The sequence below is a fragment of the Bos indicus genome, chromosome 20, assembly GCF_029378745.1.
Source record: "Bos indicus isolate NIAB-ARS_2022 breed Sahiwal x Tharparkar chromosome 20, NIAB-ARS_B.indTharparkar_mat_pri_1.0, whole genome shotgun sequence".
Taxonomy (NCBI): Eukaryota; Metazoa; Chordata; class Mammalia; order Artiodactyla; family Bovidae; genus Bos; species Bos indicus.
Genome location: NC_091779.1, coordinates 11807902 through 11827506, shown reverse-complemented (window position 1 = coordinate 11827506; position 19605 = coordinate 11807902). Strand labels below are relative to the sequence as shown.

The window sequence follows — 19605 nt, the reverse complement described above, 5'->3', positions numbered from 1 at the left end:
AGTAGGAATTTACTACGTGCCTCGAGCCACGCTCATCTCTGTAGGGCAAAACACACAATCCTTTGTTCATGAAGGAAGTGAGAAGGAAATATGACACATATTAAAAATAAAAGAATAATGACAAGTCAAAGAGTCAAAGGGCTGTGTACCCAGAGAGCATTGTTTTCACCCAACTTACTTTTCTTGAATTAGACTCTTGGAATGGTGCCATTGGTCTGCTTTAAGGATTTCTAAGAAACAACTTGAATGAAAGTCACTACAATATTTATTGTAAAGTTGTTGAAAATGTTATTTGCTTTCAAAAAATAAATTAGCTAAAAGTTGTTGAAATAGCAAACAAGGAGGTAGTGTGAAATAAAGAGAAAATTGCTAGAGGAGTTCGAGAAAAATAGGATATGCAGGGAAGGCTTCTTGGAAGAGGAAGACTTAACCTGGGCCTTGAAAAACTGGTTGAGTTATGGATAAAAAAGAGCACTGGAGGAGTTAAGGCTGGAAATATGGTCGTTTGTGCATTGGTCCTACAAAATTTATTAACACATGCCATACTGTATACCAACTACAGAAGCTGTCACAACGAAAAAACGAGCAAAGTGTCTGCCCTCAGGGAGCTTATGCTCTAGGAAGAAATAACAAAATAAGAGCAATAAATATTTAACTTTGGCCTTTTCTTTCCTCCCTGGATTTCCTGATCATAATGTCAGACAGAGGCAGAGATATTTATGTTGCTTAAAGGAAGACTAGGATTTTTATGACAGTATGAGAAAAAAATAAACAGTAAATAATTGCTGTTTGTTGTTATTTATTCTAAGACAGGAAAATCAGAGGAGAGGCCTGGAGGAGAGTGGAGTATAAAAGCTTGTGAAACACACACCACACCATACACACACACACACACCTGTACACATACACACACACACACATACACACACATGGGCACAGAGGAAAGAAAATAGGCTGTAGATTAGGTATATCTGTGCTGAAGAATAGAAAGAGAGGTATGAGGTGGTACCTTGAAGGAGGTCAGTCAAGGAATTGGAGAAATTCAAGGAGAAAGAAAGCTGTTTACAGAGAGAATGCCAGTAACTGCCTGGGGTCAGAAACAGGGCTGCATGGGAAGTGTGGACCTCTGGCCTTTGGACTAGGAGCATCTGCTGGCCCTACAGAGGAGGCAATGAAAGGGCACTCCTTAGGTAGCTTCTTGCCTGCATCCTATTGTGATCCTACAACTAAAGGATGTCTGCCTCTCACTTGAAAATTAGCTGGGACTCTCTGAACTACTCCAGACACTTCTAACTCCCTGCTGCTGCTGCTAAGTCGCTTCAGTTATGTCCGACTCTGTGCGACCTAACTCCCTGTCACACTCAAAACATGATGTAAGTTCTGGACCCCTGGAGGAGGGGGTGGTGATACAGAAGGGAAGATCCCATCCCGAGCCTCTGGGTTGGCTAAAGGGTAGGAAAGCCCATCCTTGTTAAATACACCTGTACCTGCATACAGGTACATGCACACACAGGCATACAAACACATATGGCTGCAGAAAGGGCTGTTCAATTCAAATACAATTTAACTATGAGAATTTTTTGACTCCATAAAACCCAAGAATATATATGATAGGATAAAAATAGTTATCTCAATATTTCCCAGACTTACCTAATCTTAAGAATCGTAAGTTTAAAATGTCATTTATCAGACACCTAGCCTGCAGGGTTAGTGGATTTGCCCTAGACCTGGAAATCTGTGGTTTTTTCCAGAGTCTCCTGTGAGTCTTATGATTAGAACAGCTCAGTTCAATTCAGTCACTCAGTCATGTCCAACTCTTTGCCTGTTCTGGATATTTTAAATGAATAGAGTCACAGAATATGAAGGCCTTTGTATCTGGATTCTTTTACTTAGGTTCATCCATCAGTCAGTTCAGTCACTCAGTCATGTTTGACTCTGCAACCCCATGGACTGCAGCCTGCTAGGCTTCCCTGTCCTTCATCATCTTCTGGAGCTTGCTCAAACTCATGTCCATCAAATTGGTGATGCTATACAACTATATCATCCTCTGTCATCCCCTTTTCCTCCTGCCTTCAATCTTTCCCAGCATCAGGGTCTCTTGCAATGAGTCAGTTCTTCACATCAGGTGGCCAAAGTATTGGAGTTTCAGCTTCAGCATCACTCCTTGTAATGTATATTCAGGACTCATTTCCTTTAGGATTTGATTGGTTTGATCTCCTTGCAGTCCAAGGGGCTCTCAAGAGTCTTCTCCAACACAACAGTTCAAAAGCATCAATTCTTTGGTGCTCAGATTTCTTTATGGTCCAACTCTTACATCCATACATGACTATTGGAAAAACCATAGCTTTGACTAGATGGACCTTTGTCAATAAAGTAATGTCTCTAGCTTTTAATATGCTGTCGAGGTTTGTTATAGCTTTTCTTCCAAGGAGTGAGAGTCTTATAATTTCATGGCTGCAGTTGCCATCTGCAGTGATTTTGGAGCCTCCAAAAATAAAGTCTCTCACTGTTTCCATTGTTTCCCCATCTATTTGCCATGAAATAATGGAACCAGATGCCATGATCTTCATTTTTTGAATGTTGAGTTTTAAGCCAGCTTTTTAACTCTTCTTTTATGATTAGATAGGTTTGAGAAATAGGGCTTCATCAAGTGTGGCCAAAATGTTGTACATTCTTCCCTCATCTAGTGCTGACCAAGGGCCTCACCCATAGCTCCTGATGCTTCCTCCTGCTGAGCTTGAATTCTTTGCAACAATGTTCCAGGCAGTCACTACCAATCTCGCAGAGTCACCATATGAGAAGGGAAAAAACCATTCTATTGTCCCAGTGTAATTTATGTGTGACAGATTCACAATGTGAAATTCACATTTTTGAGCTACTTATGGAAGACAGTGAGTGTGTTGTCTCAGAAGCCACGCCTTGTGCTGTGGTTAAAAAAAAAAAAAACAGCTTATTTTGTTGATGTGACTCTGTGCTGTGTTTAGTCACTCAGTCGCGACTGACTCTTTGAGACCCCATGGACTGTCGACTTCCAGGCTCCTCTGTCCACGGGGATCCTCCAGGCAAGAATACTGGAGTGGGTAGGGTAGTCTATCCCTTCTCCAGAGGATCTTCCCAACCCAGGAATCGATCCGGGGTCTCCTGCACTGCGGGCGGATTCTTTACCAGCTAAGCTACCAGGGAAGCCTCTAGTGAAGATCTCGTGGCAATCAGGAACCTACTTTCAGGCATTGACCCTATGTGTTCCGTGATGAAGATGTTGGAACTAAGAGTCCAATAAGGTATAATGTATTTGAGACCACTGAGAAAGCTTCAGAGCATGCTCTCCTACAAGGCAACAAGCAGTAGTAAGACTTCTGTGTGGATGACTGACTCCTCTGTAGACCTGCACTGTTTGGAAAGGGGTCTGTTAGCTAGCTAGCCAGTCTCTTGCCTGAAGTGGATAATTAACTAGTACTCTGCTGACTTTAACCTGCCATTGTTTCTACTTCTCTTCCCAATGAGAGTTCATATAAGTGGTTACTTCTTTCTCAGCCAGTCTGACAAATTAGTTATGGCTCAGCTTTGAAATCAGACTTCCATTTTGATCCCATTGAGTTGCTTTGCATCTTTGTGATCCTGGGCAAATTTCTCCCCCTCTCATCCTATTTTCCTTTCTGCAAAGTGGGGATGAAGATGGTACCACACCCATGGGTCATTTGTTAGGAGTTAACCGGTAATGAATAGAGCACCTAGCCTGGTGCCTGGCAGTCATATTGTTTCACCATGGGAGATTCTTATCATTATTCTTGGTCAGAAAATCACCCTTGTCAAAACTTGACCACTGATTGTTGCTGTGTATGTAACTTTCTTATTCAGGCTGTTTGTATTCTGTTGTGTTGCCTGTATAAAGTGTGGACTGTGGAATATTTCCTAGTTCACCCAATCTAATGAACATACCCTTTAGATTGTAGTGCTCTACATCCTCATATTATCTCCTTTCTACTATTTAAAACTTGTCACGGGGTTTAGCCTGACTTTAATAATTTCTTTCAGTTCAGTTCAGTCGATCAGTCATGTCCTACTCTTTGCGACCCCATGAATCGCAGCACGCCAGGCCTCCCTGTTCATCACCAACTCCCGGAGTTCACTCAGACTCACGTCCATCGAGTCAGTGATGCCATCCAGCCATCTCATCCTCTGTCGTCCCCTTCTCCTCCTGCCCCCAATCCCTCCCAGCATCAGAGTCTTTTCCAATCAGTCAACTCTTCGAATGAAGTGGCCAAAGTACTGGAGTTTCAGCTTCAGCATCAGTCCTTCCAAAGAAATCCCAGGGCTGATCTCCTTCAGAATGGACTGGTTGGATCTCCTTGCAGTCCAAGGGACTCTCAAGAGTCTTCTCCAACACCACAGTTCAAAAGCATCGATTCTTCGGTGCTCAGCCTTCTTCACAGTCCAACTCTCACATCCATACATGACCACTGGAAAAACCATAGCCTTGACTAGATGGACCTTTGTTGACAAAGTAATGTCTCTGCTTTTCAATATGCTATCTAGGTTGGTCATAACTTTTCTTTCAAGGAGTAAGCATCTTTTAATTTCATGGCTGCAGTCACCATCTGCAGTGATTTTGGAGCCCCCAAAAATAAAGTCTGACACTGTTTCCACTGTTTCCCCATCTATTTGCCATGAAGTGATGGGACCAGATGCCATGATCTTTAGGACACCTAAAAGTGTGCAAATTGTTTTTACTTAGCAAAACCACTTTTCTTCATAGAGCCAGGGAGCCGAACTGCTATCTTTTGTTTCCTTGGAAAAGCATCTGTTGAGCCCAAGACTAAGCCAGGTGCCTCCAAAAAATGTTCTCATGAGTTTTTTTTCAAAGTACTCAACAGTTTGTAATGTTCCATTCATTTGTGTGGTTACTGGCTTAAGAGGCATCCTTTATTTTTCAATCCCACTTTAAACTTAGCTGGAATGTGCAATGGACCCACTTGCTACCAACTTGCTCCCAGCATGGAGCACACCGTCCCACAGAGCAAGTGCTCGGTGAACATTTGTGCAGCTTAGCTGCTGGTGCTGACCATACCCCTTGGCATCCTTGCAGTGTTTGAGTGTGTTCCTCCCCTGGCCTCTCTGTGTCTTCACTTCTAGTGGCCTGCACTTTGGCTTGATTTAAGGGACTCCCCTGAGACATCTAGAACCTCATTGTAAGGACCTCAAAGAGCCTGGCATTTTCTATCTCCTAGACCCTTCCTTCGGAGAAGGCAATGGCAACCCACTCCAGTACTCTTGCCTGGAGAATCCCATGGCTGGAGGAGCCTGGTAGGCTGCAGTCCATGGGGTCTCGAAGAGTCAGACACAACTGAGCGACTTCACTTTCACTTTTCACTGTCATGCATTGGAGAAGGAAATGGCAACCCACTCCAGTGTTCTTGCCTGGAAAATCCCAGGGACGGGGGAGCCTGGTGGGCTGCTGTCTCTGGGGTCGCACAGAGTCAGACACGACTGAAGCGACTTAGCAGCAGCAGCAGCAGCAGCAGACCCTTCCTTAGCCAGTGACTCAGCCCCTGTTCTCAAAGGAGACAAACTCTGAGGTATAAATCATACTCTAAAGTGTCTCTTGACACTTGAAGCCCCACAAGACTCTTCCTGGAATCATCCCCCAATTGTCTCCTCCTCCTCCCCCTCTTCTGCTGCCTATGTTCCCTTGCACACTTCTCTTACATATTTTCACTCATACACAACCCTTGACTTACCATCTACTTCTAGGGAACCCAACATAAGACACCATGTACACCATTTTTATAAACAAAAATGCTCCTGGAAAAGAGAACATCTTTATTTACTTACTATGTCCCTCCAAGGCTTATAAAAAATGATTATGGGATGAGATTTGTATCATGTATGTTCTGTCAGATACTACATATGAGCCAGAGATTCATTAGCAGAATAGGGATATGAGTGTAGCTCTTCTGTGGGTAACAAATGACCATTTGTGGGTAACAAGGGCAGAAGAAAATGTAAAGATGATAGGGGCTTTTTGAGGTAGAAAAGTGACTATCAAGAGTGTATTCGATTTGTTGATCCACAGTACACTTAGTAGCACTGTTTTCTTGGCAAATGGGGATTTAAAAGCTTTGGCCTATAACCAGTAGTGAAAAGAATGCATATTTTTCTTAGGTGTGTCTAAGCCATTGAAAAAAAAAAAAAAAACACCTTTGAAAAGCTGAGCTCTACAATCATCCGAGGAAGTGGCCAAAGAAATTTCAGTTTTGTAACTGCGAAGGCTACATGCAAAGGAGAATAGGGATCCTTGCAAGCTGTCAAAAAAGATCCACGATATGCATGAGTGTGATTATAAGTGTGAATGCTAGCAAGGGATTATGTCCATGATAATGTAGTTTATTATTGACACAAAATAAAAATGTAGAATTTCTTCAATGTGAAGACATTTCATATATGACCATCAAAGATTTCAGTGGCATAAGACATGGAGTAAATCAGAATACTGCATATTCTCCTTAACAGGATAAGAATAAGCAGTAAGATCCTCATATATATGGTATATATGGATCGGTTTATATCCATTCATTTACATGAGTGGTCCAAATGTAGTCCATTCCCTCAGGCATAGCTAAAATTACTCACTTTAACTCTTGCACTAGAAAACAAAATTTTCCAACTTAAAACACTTCCTAATTTGACACTACTACAAATTTTAGTCAATCAATAAAATATTCTTCAGGAATATAACTTTCTAGATGGCAAATTATCCTTCAGTTACCATGTCAAGATTGGTTTCATTCCAGCCCAACTATGGACTTAAGAAAGCTTGACTGTACAGATAGCGTCCTGTGACTTTGAGGATTTGTTTCTTTTCATATAGGCATCATCGTCATTGGATAGCCTAAACAGCAGATAAGTTTTTATTTAGCTATGTAATTTTGTTTTTCAATGCTATAAAATAGATAATTTTGAAACATTGGGGAGATATAGGGTGGAGGAGGGATAAATAGCAAATAGCCACAAAACTTTTGACTAAAGACCTCTATTGGAGCTACCAAGAAACTAGAGAATTGTGCTCTGGGATCCTGTGTTTCAGAACCCAGGACTGGCTCCTTATTCCTTTTGGAGCAAAAGTCCTTTGCCAGACATATCTGATCACTTTTATTCCATCACAGGGACAAACTGTCTATAAGAGCCAATTAAATAATAATAGGAATTGATCAGACTTCATTATCCTTTTAAAAGATCCTCTGTCTCATTTTCTTTAGTCTTCTTGGTGCCTGTGTGAATGAGGAAATTAGAAATAATTCAGAATAAAAGGAAATGTTTCTGCTTTATTCAGCAGATAAAGAAACTGAGGTCTCTAGAAGTGAAGGTGTTCAGCTGGGTTCACACACCTTTTTCTGTGGAAAAATCAGGCAAGGCTACAGATTCAGGCTCCAGGCTCCTGATTCCCAGCCCAGCTCTTTTTACAACCAGTATTCTTCTTTCCAGGGCTCTGATGAAGTATTCTGTCCTATCAATATATCACCTTTTGCTTATCCATTACCTATTGATGAACATTTGCTTTATTTCCAGTTTGGGGCTAAGTCTTTATATGACATGTTTTGTTTATCGTGTAACTGCCAAGTTACAAGATAAACTTGGTAGAATAATGCATGTTTAACTTTTGAAGAAATTGCCAAACCGTGGCTGTACCATTTTATATGCCCAACAGCACTGTATGAGAATTCCCAGTTTCTCAAAATTCTTGTTAACACTTGACCAGATATTTTAATTTTAGCCATTCTAATAGATATGTAGTAGTATCTCAGTGTGGTTTTAACTTGCATTGTTTTATGACTAATGACTCAGCATATTTTCATGTGCTCATTTGCCATTGGTATATCTTCTTTTGGATAGTATTTGGGTTTTTTGCCAATTTCTTTTTTTTAATATAAATTTATTTATTTTAATTGGAGGTTAATTACTTTACAATATTGTATTGGTTTAAAAAGTGAATTATTTGTTTTCTTATTGAGTTTTGAGAGGTCTTTATATAATCTAGATGCAAATCCTTTATCAAATACATGATCTGACAAACTTTCTTTCAAACTATTTTTATATTCTTGAGTTTCTATCAAAAAACTTGAAATTAAAATTTCCTAAAGTTTAATTTATCAGTTTTTAGTATGATCACATTTTTGGTGTTATATTAATAGTTAAAAAATCTTTGACCAACCTAAGGTCACAACGATTTTCTGTGGTTTCTTCTAAATGATATCTTTTTTGCTATTTATTTTTACATGTAGTCTATGGCAACTAACTAGAATAAACTTGCCTGGAGAATTCCATGGACAGAGGAGCCTGATGGGCTATAATCAATGTGGTCAAAAAGAGTCAAACATGACTGAGTGACTAATACTTTAACTTTCACAGCTCATTTATTTTTAGTCAATTTTTATATGTGATACAAGGTATGAGTCAAAATTCATTCATTGCGTATAGATATGAAAAGTTTCCAGCACCACTTATTTAAAGTACTTTTGTTGAAAGTTGCTGCTGTTGCTGTTAAGTCACTTCAGTTGTGTCTGACTCTGTGAGACCCCATAGATGGCAGCCCACCAGGCTACCCCGTCCCTGGGATTCTCCAGGCAAGAACACTCGAGTGGGTTGCCATTTCCTCCTCCAATGCATGAAAGTGAAAAGTGAAAGTGAAGTCGCTCAGTCGTGTCCCACTCTTCGAGACCCCATGGACTGCAGCCCACCATGCTCCTCCATCCATGGGATTCTCCAGGCAAGAGTACTGGAGTGGGGCGCCACCGCCTTCTCCATTGTTGAAGGTTAGTGCTCTGTATTGGCTTCCCAGGTGGCACTAGTGGAAAAGAACCAGCCTGCCAATGTAGGAGACATAAAAGACATGGGCTTGATCCCTCGGTCAGGAAGATTCCCTAGAGAAGGAAATGGCTACCCACTCCAATATTCTTGCCTGGAGAATCTCAAGGACAGAGGAGCCTGATGGGCTACAGTCCATTGGGTTGCAAAGAGTCGGACACAACTGAAGCAATTTAACACACAGGGAGTGGTCTGTATATGTGTGGGTCTATTTCTGGATTATATTCTGTTCCACTGATATAATTGTCAATCTTTGTCAGTGCCACTCTGTCTTAATTAGTGAAGTTTTATAATAAATATCAAAATCAGGCAGTATTATTTTCCAACTTACATTTCCATATGAATTTTAGTATCAGGTCTCTAATTTCTGTTTTAAAAAGCCTGAAAATATTTGGGTCTTTCTTTTACATCCAATCTGACAATTCAGTTCAGTTCAGTTCAGTCACTTAGTCGTGTCAGACTCTTTGTGACCCCATGAATCGCAGCACACCAGGCCTCCCTGACTATCCAGTGACAATAATCTGACAATTATTGCCTAACAATAATTGTTTATAGCATTCTCCTTCAGTGTGGGATGGTGTAGCTGATGTGGTTAGGTATAGTCCTGTCTTTGTGTTGTTTTATATTTATTCCATTCATTCTTTGTTTACCTTTTACTCTTTCTCTCTTTTTTTTTTGGATCAACTGATTTTTTTTTTATTATGATTCCATATTATCTTCTTTGTTGGCTTATTAGATCCAATTCTTTATTTCACTTGTTTAAAGCTGCTTTAGGGTTTATAGTTAACTTATCACATTTTTAACTTATCACAATCTATCTTTAAGTGATATTATGTCATCTCATGTTTAATTTAAGATAAATAATATACATCAAATTCCTCCTACTTAGTCTTGGTACTATTGGTGCATTTTAATATAATTTATTTGTTATAAATTCTATACTACATAATTATTTTTGTTTAAATAGATAATTATCTATTGAAGTTTTTAAATCACAAATAAACTATCTCGTATATTTATTTCTATTCTGGTGCTCTTCATTTATGTACATAGATCCATACTGTCAAGTGGTATCATTTTCCTTTTGTCTGGAGAATTTCGTTTCGTGTTTCTTGTGGTGTGTTTCTGATAGTGAGTATATTTTCCAGTTTATGCACGGTTGAAAACTCTTTTTTCGCCTTTGTCTTTGAAAGGTATTTTCCTGGGGCATAGAGTTTTAGGTTGATTTTTTTTCTTCTAGTTGTTGACCACCATCTTTTTGCATTGTTTCTTATAAAGAAAATCTGCTATTTCTTTGTCTTTATTCCTCTGTATGTAGCATATCTATTTTCGCTGGTTGCTACCAAGATATTCTCTCTTATCATTGTTTTTGAGCAATTTTATTACAATGTGCTTTAATGTAGTTTGTGTGTGTGTGTGTACTGGGTTTCGTGTGGCTTCTTGGATCTCTGGGTTCATCAGTTCAGTTGAGTCTCTCAGTTGTGTCTGACTCTTTGTGACCCCATGGACTGCAGCACGCCAGGCCTCCCTGTCCAACTCCCTGAGTTTATTCACACTTATGTCCATTGAGTTGGTGATGCCATCCAACCATCTCATCCTCTTTTGTCCCCTTCTCCTCCTGCCCTCAAGCTTTCCCACCATCATAATTTTCATCAAATTTGAAAAAAAAAATACCATTATTTCTTTAAATATTGTTTCTATCATCCCCTCTCTTTCAATGGCTCTAATTTCACCTATGTTAGGCCACTTGAAGGTATGTCACAACCCACTGATATTCTTTTCATTTTTTTTCAGTTACATTATCTTTGTGTGTTTAAATTTTGAACAGTTTCCATTACTCTATCATCAGGTTTATTATTTTCTTCTGCCTTGTCTAATCCAAAATTTATCCCATATAGTTACTTTTCCATTTCAGACATTCTAGATTTTATCTTTAAAAATTTGATCTGTATCTTTTTAACATTTCCATGTCTCAACTTTATGAATATATGGAATATAGTTATCCTAACTATTTGAGAGTCTTTGCTAATCCTAACATCTATGTCAGTTAAGGGTTTGTTTTGATGAACTTTTCTTCTAATTACAAGTCACATTTTTTCCTCCTTTTTCCATAATTGGTAATTTTTTTCAATTGGATGTTTTTGATTGTAAATTTTACCTTTCTAGGTGTTGGATACTTCAGTATTTCTATAAATATTCTTGTGTTTTATTTTCAATTCAGTTCAGTTGCTTAGTCCTGTCCGACTCTTTGTGACCCCATGGACTGTAGCATGCCAGGCCTCTCTGTGCATCAGCAGCTCCCAGAGCTTGCTCAAAGTCATGTCCGTTGACTCGGTGATGCCATCCAATCATCTCATCCTCTGTCGTCCCCTTCTCCTCCTGCCTTCAATCTTGCCAAGCATCAGGGTCTTTTCCAGTGAGTCAGTTCTTCACATCAGGTGCCTGAAGTATTGGAGTTTCATCTTCAGCATCAGTCCTTCCAATGAATATTCAGGACTGATTTCCTTTAGGATTGACTGGTTGGATCTCCTTGCAGTCCAAGGGACTCTCAAGAGTCTTCTCCAACACCACAGTTCAAAAGTATCAATTCTTCAGTGCTCAGCTTTCTTTATAGTTTGACTCTCACATCCATACATGACTACTAGAAAAACCATAGCTTTGACTAGATGGACTTCTGTTGCTTTATTTTAAGACATAGTTATTTGAAAACTTTTTCATATCTGCAAGTCTTTAAGATTGGTCATGTTGTACCAGAGCCATATTTAGTTTAGAACTAAGTATTCTCTGCTACTGAGGCAAGTTTGGTTGGTTTTCCATGATAGAGTAATAGAAACTATTCAAAATTTAAACACACAAAGATAGCATAATTGAAAAAAAAAATGAAAAGAATCGCAATGAATTGTGACACAACTTTAAGTGGCCTAACATATGTGAAATTGGAGTCCCTGAAAGAGAGAGGGTGATAGAAACAACATTTGAAGAAATAATGGTATTTTTTTTCAAATTTGATGAAAACTATGAACCCATAGATCCAAGAAGCCACACAAAACCCAGTACACACACACACAAAACTACATTAAAATACATTGTAATAAAATGTCTCAGAGACAGTGACAAAAGAGAAAATCTTAAAAGCAGCCAGAGAAAATAGATTTGCTATGTATTTATGCAGAGTATATTTTCTTGGGCTCCAAAATCACTGCAGATGATGACTACAGACATGAAGTTAAAAGACACTTGCTCCTTGGAAGAAAAGTTATGACCAACCTAGACTGCATATTAAAAAACAGAGACACTACTTTGCCAACCAAGGTCCATTTAGTCAAAGCTGTGGTTTTTCCAGTAGTCATGTATGGATGTGAAAGCTGGACCATAAAGAAAGCTGAGTGCTGAAGAAATGATGCTTTTGAACTATGGTGTTGGAGAAGATTCTTGAGAGTCCCTTGGACTGCAGGGAGATCAAATCAGTCCTAAAGGAATCAGTCCTGAATATTCATTGAAATGACTGATACTGAAGCTGAAGTTCTGATACTTTGGCCACCTGATGCAAAGAACTGACTCACTGGAAAAGACCCTGATACTCGGAAAGATTGAAGGCAGGAGGAGAAGGGGACGACAGAGGATGAGATGGTTGGATGGCCTCACCAACTTGATGGACATGAGTTTGAGCAAGCTCTGGGAGTTAGTGATGGACAGGGAAGCCTGGTGTGCTGCAGTCCATGGGGTCACAAAGAGTTGGACATGACAGAGTGACTGAACTGAACTGACTGAGGCAAGACTATTCTTAGTACTCTCCTAAGCCCATGTGACTTACAAAGTTTTCCTCCCTTACTCTTGGGAATAGGTATTTCATGATTCTATGTGAGCAGTGGGTATTAGTCCCTCTGATCCTGCTGGTGATTCTCTTACCAGTCCCGATTATTTTCATCTTATGTATGTGGTGATCAATACTCTGCTGAACCCAAGGACTGGCTCTACGTAGTTCTCTAGAGTTCTCTTTCTTCGTGGCTCTCTCTTCTCTGAACTCTGCCTTATGAATTCCTGATGTTCCTAGATACCCAGCTGTCTCTTCAACTCTTATTCTGCTAGACCACATCTGGTTTGCCTTCTTGCTCCATGACCAGGAAATTTTCTCAAGGTTGTAAGCTTGGACAACCAGATATCTCATCTCTTTTGTTTCTCATATCTCAGAGACGATATCCTTCTTAGTCTAATATCCAGGGTCATGGAAACCAATGCTTCATATATTTTGTCTACTTTATTAACTGTGTGAGGCAAGAGGGAAAATCTAGTTCCCAAAACGTCATCTTGGCCAGAAATGGAAGTTCTAGCATGGTATATAATCCAGGTTTGTCTCTATTTTACAGATATGTAAATTAAGGTTTAAAGATGAGAGATAACTTAATCAACATCACGCATCTGGTAAGGGTCATAGGTTGTCTGAATTGATGGCTTTTGTGTTTCCTCACTACTTTATATTACCCTAATTCCTGAATATTTAAAACCTAGGCATGATTTAGTGACTACAATGGAGGCTTAACTGCAACATATTTTTAATCAGAGGACTTTTATTCTATAACTATGCCAGCTAACAGAGCATTTACTGTAGGTCTTTGGGTGACCTTCAAGACTGATCCCCCCTGCAGGGGTTCATGACTTTAACTAATTTTCATATGTATTACTCTATAAGGCATGACACCCTTTCCTGACTGACCTTTTAAAATAAATAATCCACTATGACTATATAAAAAGCATTGTTCCATCAAATCCCTTTACGCTTTCCTTTGCTTTCCCAATGTACAGTGAGTGAATGTGACCAGAGGAAATTGCCCATCTACAACATTACACATGGCTCCTTTTTCTGCAGTGACTGGGAAACCACAGTTCTTTCTCTAGATTTCAGAAAAAAACAATGCTTCTATGCAGATATTCAGAATTGGGTACACAAGCATATTTATTGCAAAGTAGTCTTGGCTCTTTAGCTTCTGCCAGAAAAAGCAAAAGTAAAGTTTCACTAAACAGTTTCACTTCTTCTTTCTAATCCTAGCTTTCATATTACTGAAATCTATGAAAGTTTGTATTTTTTCTAAAAACCCTAACATTGTATATATTTAACAGATTTGTTCCAAAGTTTGAACACCTTTAGGAGTCTTAGGGCTTTCCTAATAGCTCAGTTGGTAAATAATCTGCCTGCAATGCAAGAGACCCCACTTCAATTCCTGGGTCAGGAAGATCCCCTGGAGAAGGGAAAGCCTACGCACTCCAGTATTCTGGCCTGGAGAATTCCATGGACTGTACAGTCCATGGGGGTCACAAAGAGTCAGGCATGACTGAGCGACTTTCATTTTCACTTTTAATAGATATTTCATATAAATTTTCTGTCAATAGCATGGCTGAATTAAAACGAAGTGGTGACTAAACCAGTGGGCTTTCTCCTGTTGATTATTCACCTGGTGGACTTAAGTATATATGAGAAATGTGCAAGATTTAGAAGTGCTGATAGGGACAAAGGAAGGTAGAGGCTATACATAACTAATAGAGTTGTGAAATGCCAACATATTTATGAGATTACTATAGATGTGAACTCGTTTCAAAGTGAAAGTTGCTCAGTCGTGTCTGACTCTTTGGGACCCCATGGACTATACAATCCATGGAATTCTCCAGGTCAAAATACTGGAGTGGGTAGCCTTTCCCTTCTCCAGAGGATCTTCCTAACCCAGGGATCAAACCCAGGTCTCCCACATTGCAGGAGGATTCTTTATCAGCTGAGCCACAAGGGAAGCTCTTTGCAAAAGGCAACATTACAGGCACTCCTTCTTTATATGAAAAAAGTAACATGCATTGCATAGGAAATGAAGGAAGAATTGAAACGCAGTTTGGAAAATGACCGAATTAGGCTCCTTAATATGTGACTTCTCAAATGTGGTAATTATAATTGTAAGGGAGGTTTGCCGCTTGGGGAATCTGCCTGTAAGTTGTTTCATTGACAAACTGAGAAATTTCTGCTTGGTTTGACTTGTGGGTTCTTATTTTGTACATTGTCATTATTTTAGAAAACACTGAGCTGCTCTTGGATGCCTTGATCAGAAGGATTTGCTTTAGTAATTTCCTAAAAGAGAACACATACCTGCTGGACTTCCAGGTACAGAGAGGATAAGTAACTCAATTTGAAATTCAATAGTGCACTCATCTCACATGCTAACAAAATAATGCTAAAAATTCTCCAACCTAGGCTTCAACAGTATGTGAACCGAGAAGTTCCAGATGTTCAAGCTGGATTAAAAGGCAGAGGAACCAGAGATCATGTTGCCAACATCCGCTGGATCATAGAAAAGGCAAGAGAATTCCAGAAAAACATCTACTTCTGCTTCATTGACTATGTCAAAGCCTTTGACTGTGTGGATCACTACTATGGAAAATTCTTAAAGAGATGGGAATACCAGACCACCTGACCTGCCTCCTGAGAAATCTGTATGCAGATCAAAAAGCAACAGTTAGAACCGGACATGGAACAACGAACTGGTTCCAAATTGGGAAAGGAGTAAGTCAAGGCTGTATGTTGTCACCTTGCTTACTTAACTTAGAAGCAGAGTACATCATGCAAAAAGCCAGACTGGATGAAGCAGAAGCTAGAATCATGATTGCTAGGAGAAATATCAATAACCTCAGGTATGCAGATGACACCACCCTAATGGCAGAAAGCAAAGAGGAACTAAAGAGCCTCTTAATGAAAGTGAAAGAGGAGAGTGAAAAAGCTGACTTAAAACTCAACGTTCAGAAAACAAAGACCATGGTATCCAGTCCCATTACTTCATGGCAAATAGATGGGGAAATAATGTAAACAGTGACAGACTTTATTTTCTTGGGCTCCAAAATCACTGCAGTGTGTGACTGCAGCCATGAAATCGAAAAACACTTGCTTCTTGGAAGAAAAACTATGACCAACCTAGACATCATATTAAAAAGCAGAAACATTACTTTGCCCACAAAGGTCTATCTAGTCAAAGCTATGATTTTTCCAGTAGTCATGTATGGATGTGAGAGTTGGACTGTAAAGAAAGCTGAGCATTGAAGAATTGATGCTTTTGAACTGTGGTGCTGGAGAAGAGTCTTGAGAGTCCCTTGGACTGCAAGGAGATCCAACCAGTCCATCCTAAAGGAGATCAGTCCTGAATATTCACTGGAAGGACTGATGCTGAAGCTGAAACTCGAATGCTTTGGGCACCTGATGCAAAGAACTGACTCATTAGAAAAGACCCTGATGCTGGAAAAGATTAAAGGCAGGAGGAGTAGGAGATGACAGAGGATAAGATGGTTGGATGGCACCACTGACTCAACGGACATGAGTTTGAGCATGCTCTAGGAGTTGGTGATGGACAGGGAAGCCTGGCATGCTGCTGTCCATGGGGTTGCAAAGACTCAGACATAACTGAGACCGAATTGGGACTCCATGTCTCCTATTGATACTAAGAATAATTTTTCAGAGCCATGGCATGCTGCATATGACATGATATACTTCTGTGTGCTCAGTTAATTCCAGGGACTTGAATACATAGGTCAGTGAACGCACTGAAACATTTTGGTTCTAAAAATAATCATGGAATCTTTCGTTTGCACCTGGTGTTATAAATTGGAAAATTTAAGTTCACATTCCTAAAAGAGTTTATAATCTAGCTTGGAAAACAAAACACAAATACTAAAAAATCAAATACTGAACTGTATAGAGTTGATTTTATAGGCTTCAAGAAATTAGGAGGAAAGTCTATATTATCTAAAGTAATGAAGTAAGTTTTATATAGGAGACAAAAATTGCTCAGTAGACAGGGGTGAGGAGAGACATTCTTACAAATGATGAAAAAATAGCGTGGGCAATGGCAAAGGGTTGGGAATAAGAGCAGCATGCGTGAAAGGAAGTGAGCTGTTAAAAACCTGTTGGGGAGGGCTGGGAAATAAAGTACTATCAGATGATGAATGGCCTGGAAAGCCAAACAGGAGAATTTGTAACTAAGGCCAAAGATAACAGGAAGCCACTGTAGATTTCTGAGCAAATGACAACTCTAGGTACAGTTTTATGATTAGCCTGGCAGAGATGTACAAGGTGGATGACAGAGAAGATGAAGTGAAAGGGACTAGCTTGAGCTAAGTGGAGTCATTTAAGTTAGGAGGACCATGTCAGAGATTTGAGAAAACAACAAAGGAGCCAGAAAGGATCAGTTAATACTCTGAGGGGAGAAATAAGGAGACTTGAAAGTGAAAGTCGCTCAGTCGTGTCTCTGTGCAACCCCATGGATTACACATTCCATGGAATTCCTCAGGCCAGAATACTGAAGTGGGTAGCAGTTCCTTTCTCCAGGGTATCTTCCCAACCCTGGGACTGAACCCAGGTCTCTCCCATTGCAGGCAGATTCTTTACCAGCTGAGCCACCAGGGAAGCCCAAGAATACTGGGGTGGGTAGCCTGGCCCTTCTCCAGCAGATCTTCCTGGCCCAGGAATCAAACCATGATCTCCTGCATTGCAGGCAGATTCTTTACCAACTGAGCTACCGGGGAAGCCCAAGGGGGCTTGAATATCCCACTTTTCACTGTTCTCCATATCCTCAATGGCAGATTTCAGAAATGGGGACAAGAAGTGGAGAACAGGGGTATGTATCTACCCAGTTCTTTCCTGTGTAGATGTTCAGCCCCTCAGCCTTTTGGATGCCATCTCTATAATTAACTGAACTTTCCCTAAGAATGGACTGAGTATGGCATGGTATGTAGTTGGATGAGGATTAGAACATCAGTACTTTTTTTCCTTTTCTGAGAATAGAGTGAAAATTTTTAAAGTTAAAATTGAGAAAGTTGAAACAATGGTGACAAAATTAAGGAAAAAGAATTTTCCAGAAAGGAAAGGAAAGTAATGGGGAGTCAGAAAGGAAATATAACTGAAAAGAAAAAGAATAGAGAGAGGACAAAAACAGACTGCCAGCTCCTAAGGGTTTGTATTGCCTGAACTAAGATTCAGTTCATATATCTGATCTTCATATAGAATGGTAGACTTCTAGAGTATAGAAAACTTCCCCCTCCTTTTTAAAAAATTTATTAATTTTTAATTGAAGGATAATTGCTTTACACTATTGTGCTGCTGCTGCTAAGTCACTTCAGTCGTGTCCGACTCTGTGTGACCGCATAGACGGCAGCCTACCAGGCTCCCCTGTCCCTGGGATTCTCCAGGCAAGAACACTGGAGTGGGTTGCCATTTCCTTCCCCAATGCATGAAAGTGAAAAGTGAAAGTGAAGTCGCTCAGTCATGTTTGACTCTTTGTGACCCCATGGACTGCAGCCCTCCAGGCTCCTCCATCCATGGGATTTTCCAGGCAAGAGTACTAGAGTGGGGTGCCATTGCCTTCTCCCACTATTGTGCTGGTTTCTAACAAACATCAACATGAATCAACCATAGGTTTACCCATGTCACCTCCCACTTGAACATCCCTCCCACCTCCCTCCCCATCCCACCCCTCTACGTTGTTACTGAGCCTTGGTTTGAGTTCTCTGAACCATGTAGCAAATTCCCATTGGCTATGTATTTTACATATGGTAATGTATGTTTCCATGCTACCCTTTCATACATCCCACCCTCTCCTTCCTCCCCCCTGCTGCCAGCCTTGTCCGTAAGTTTGTTCACTATGTCTGTGTCTCCATTGCTGCTCTGAAAACAGGTACATCAGTACCATCTTTCTAGATTTCATACATATGTGTTAGTATCTGATAGTCGTTTTTCCTCTTTCTGACTTACTTCATTCTGTATAATAGACTCTAGGTTCATCAAAAGTATGGAGCGCTTCATGAATTTGTGTGTCATCCTTGCACAGGGGCCATGCTAATCTTCTCTGCATCCTTTCATTGCTGTCGAAGCAAGCATCCCGTCTCATTTTTATTCTTGACAAAACTGATGTCTAAAGAGATGAAGTGGCTTGCTCAAAATCGGATGACTAATGAGAACTACAGATAGGGCAGGTACATAGGTTTATAACTCCTGCTTCAAGTGTCTAGTCTAGCCCCACACTTCCTTCCTTAGAAAGATTTTAGAGGTTTATTCCACATGCTGTTAAGGCTTGCCTGCTTTAGACAACTACTTTTGGGTCACTCAGTTAGGCTGTCTTGGTCCATCTTTCTTCCAGGTGTGAAGGATGCAGTAATATAAAAACTATAAAAGAAAGGGAAAATATAAGAAACTATATAAGAAAAGGAAATTTAAAGAAATAGAAGAGTGAGAAATAAGAATCTTAAAGGAAAAGCATTACCAAAACAACCTTGAAACAGAACAAAATGGAAACTCTCAGACTCTTGATTTCAAAACTATACAAAGCTATTACAAAGCTTTACTATTTACTATTACAAAGCTATAGTAATCAATATTCTATATATATCAGTGGTACTGATATAAAGGCAGACATTTAGACTAATGGAATAGATAGAGGGCCTGGAAATAAGTCGTCACATGTATGGCCAAACGATCTTTAACAAGGGTGTTAAGACCATCCAGTGGAAGAAAGGGCAGTCTGTCTTCAACAAATGATGCTGGGAAACTGGATGAAAAGTGAAGATGTTAGTCATTCACTCCTGTCTGACTCTTTGTGACACCATGGACTGCAGCCCATCAGGCTCCTCTGCCCATGGGATTCTCCAGGCAAGAATACTGGAATGGGTAGCCATTCTTTTCTCCAGGGGAATCTTCTCAACCCAGTGATTGAACCCAGGTCT

The 19605-nt window shown here is 39.9% G+C and overlaps 1 pseudogene; it reads right to left on the bottom strand.

Moving 5' to 3' along the window:
• Positions 1-18668: 18668 nt before the first annotated feature.
• LOC139178100 (U6 spliceosomal RNA) lies at positions 18669-18761 on the bottom strand (annotated as a pseudogene).
• Between the last annotated feature and the right edge of the window lie 844 nt (positions 18762-19605).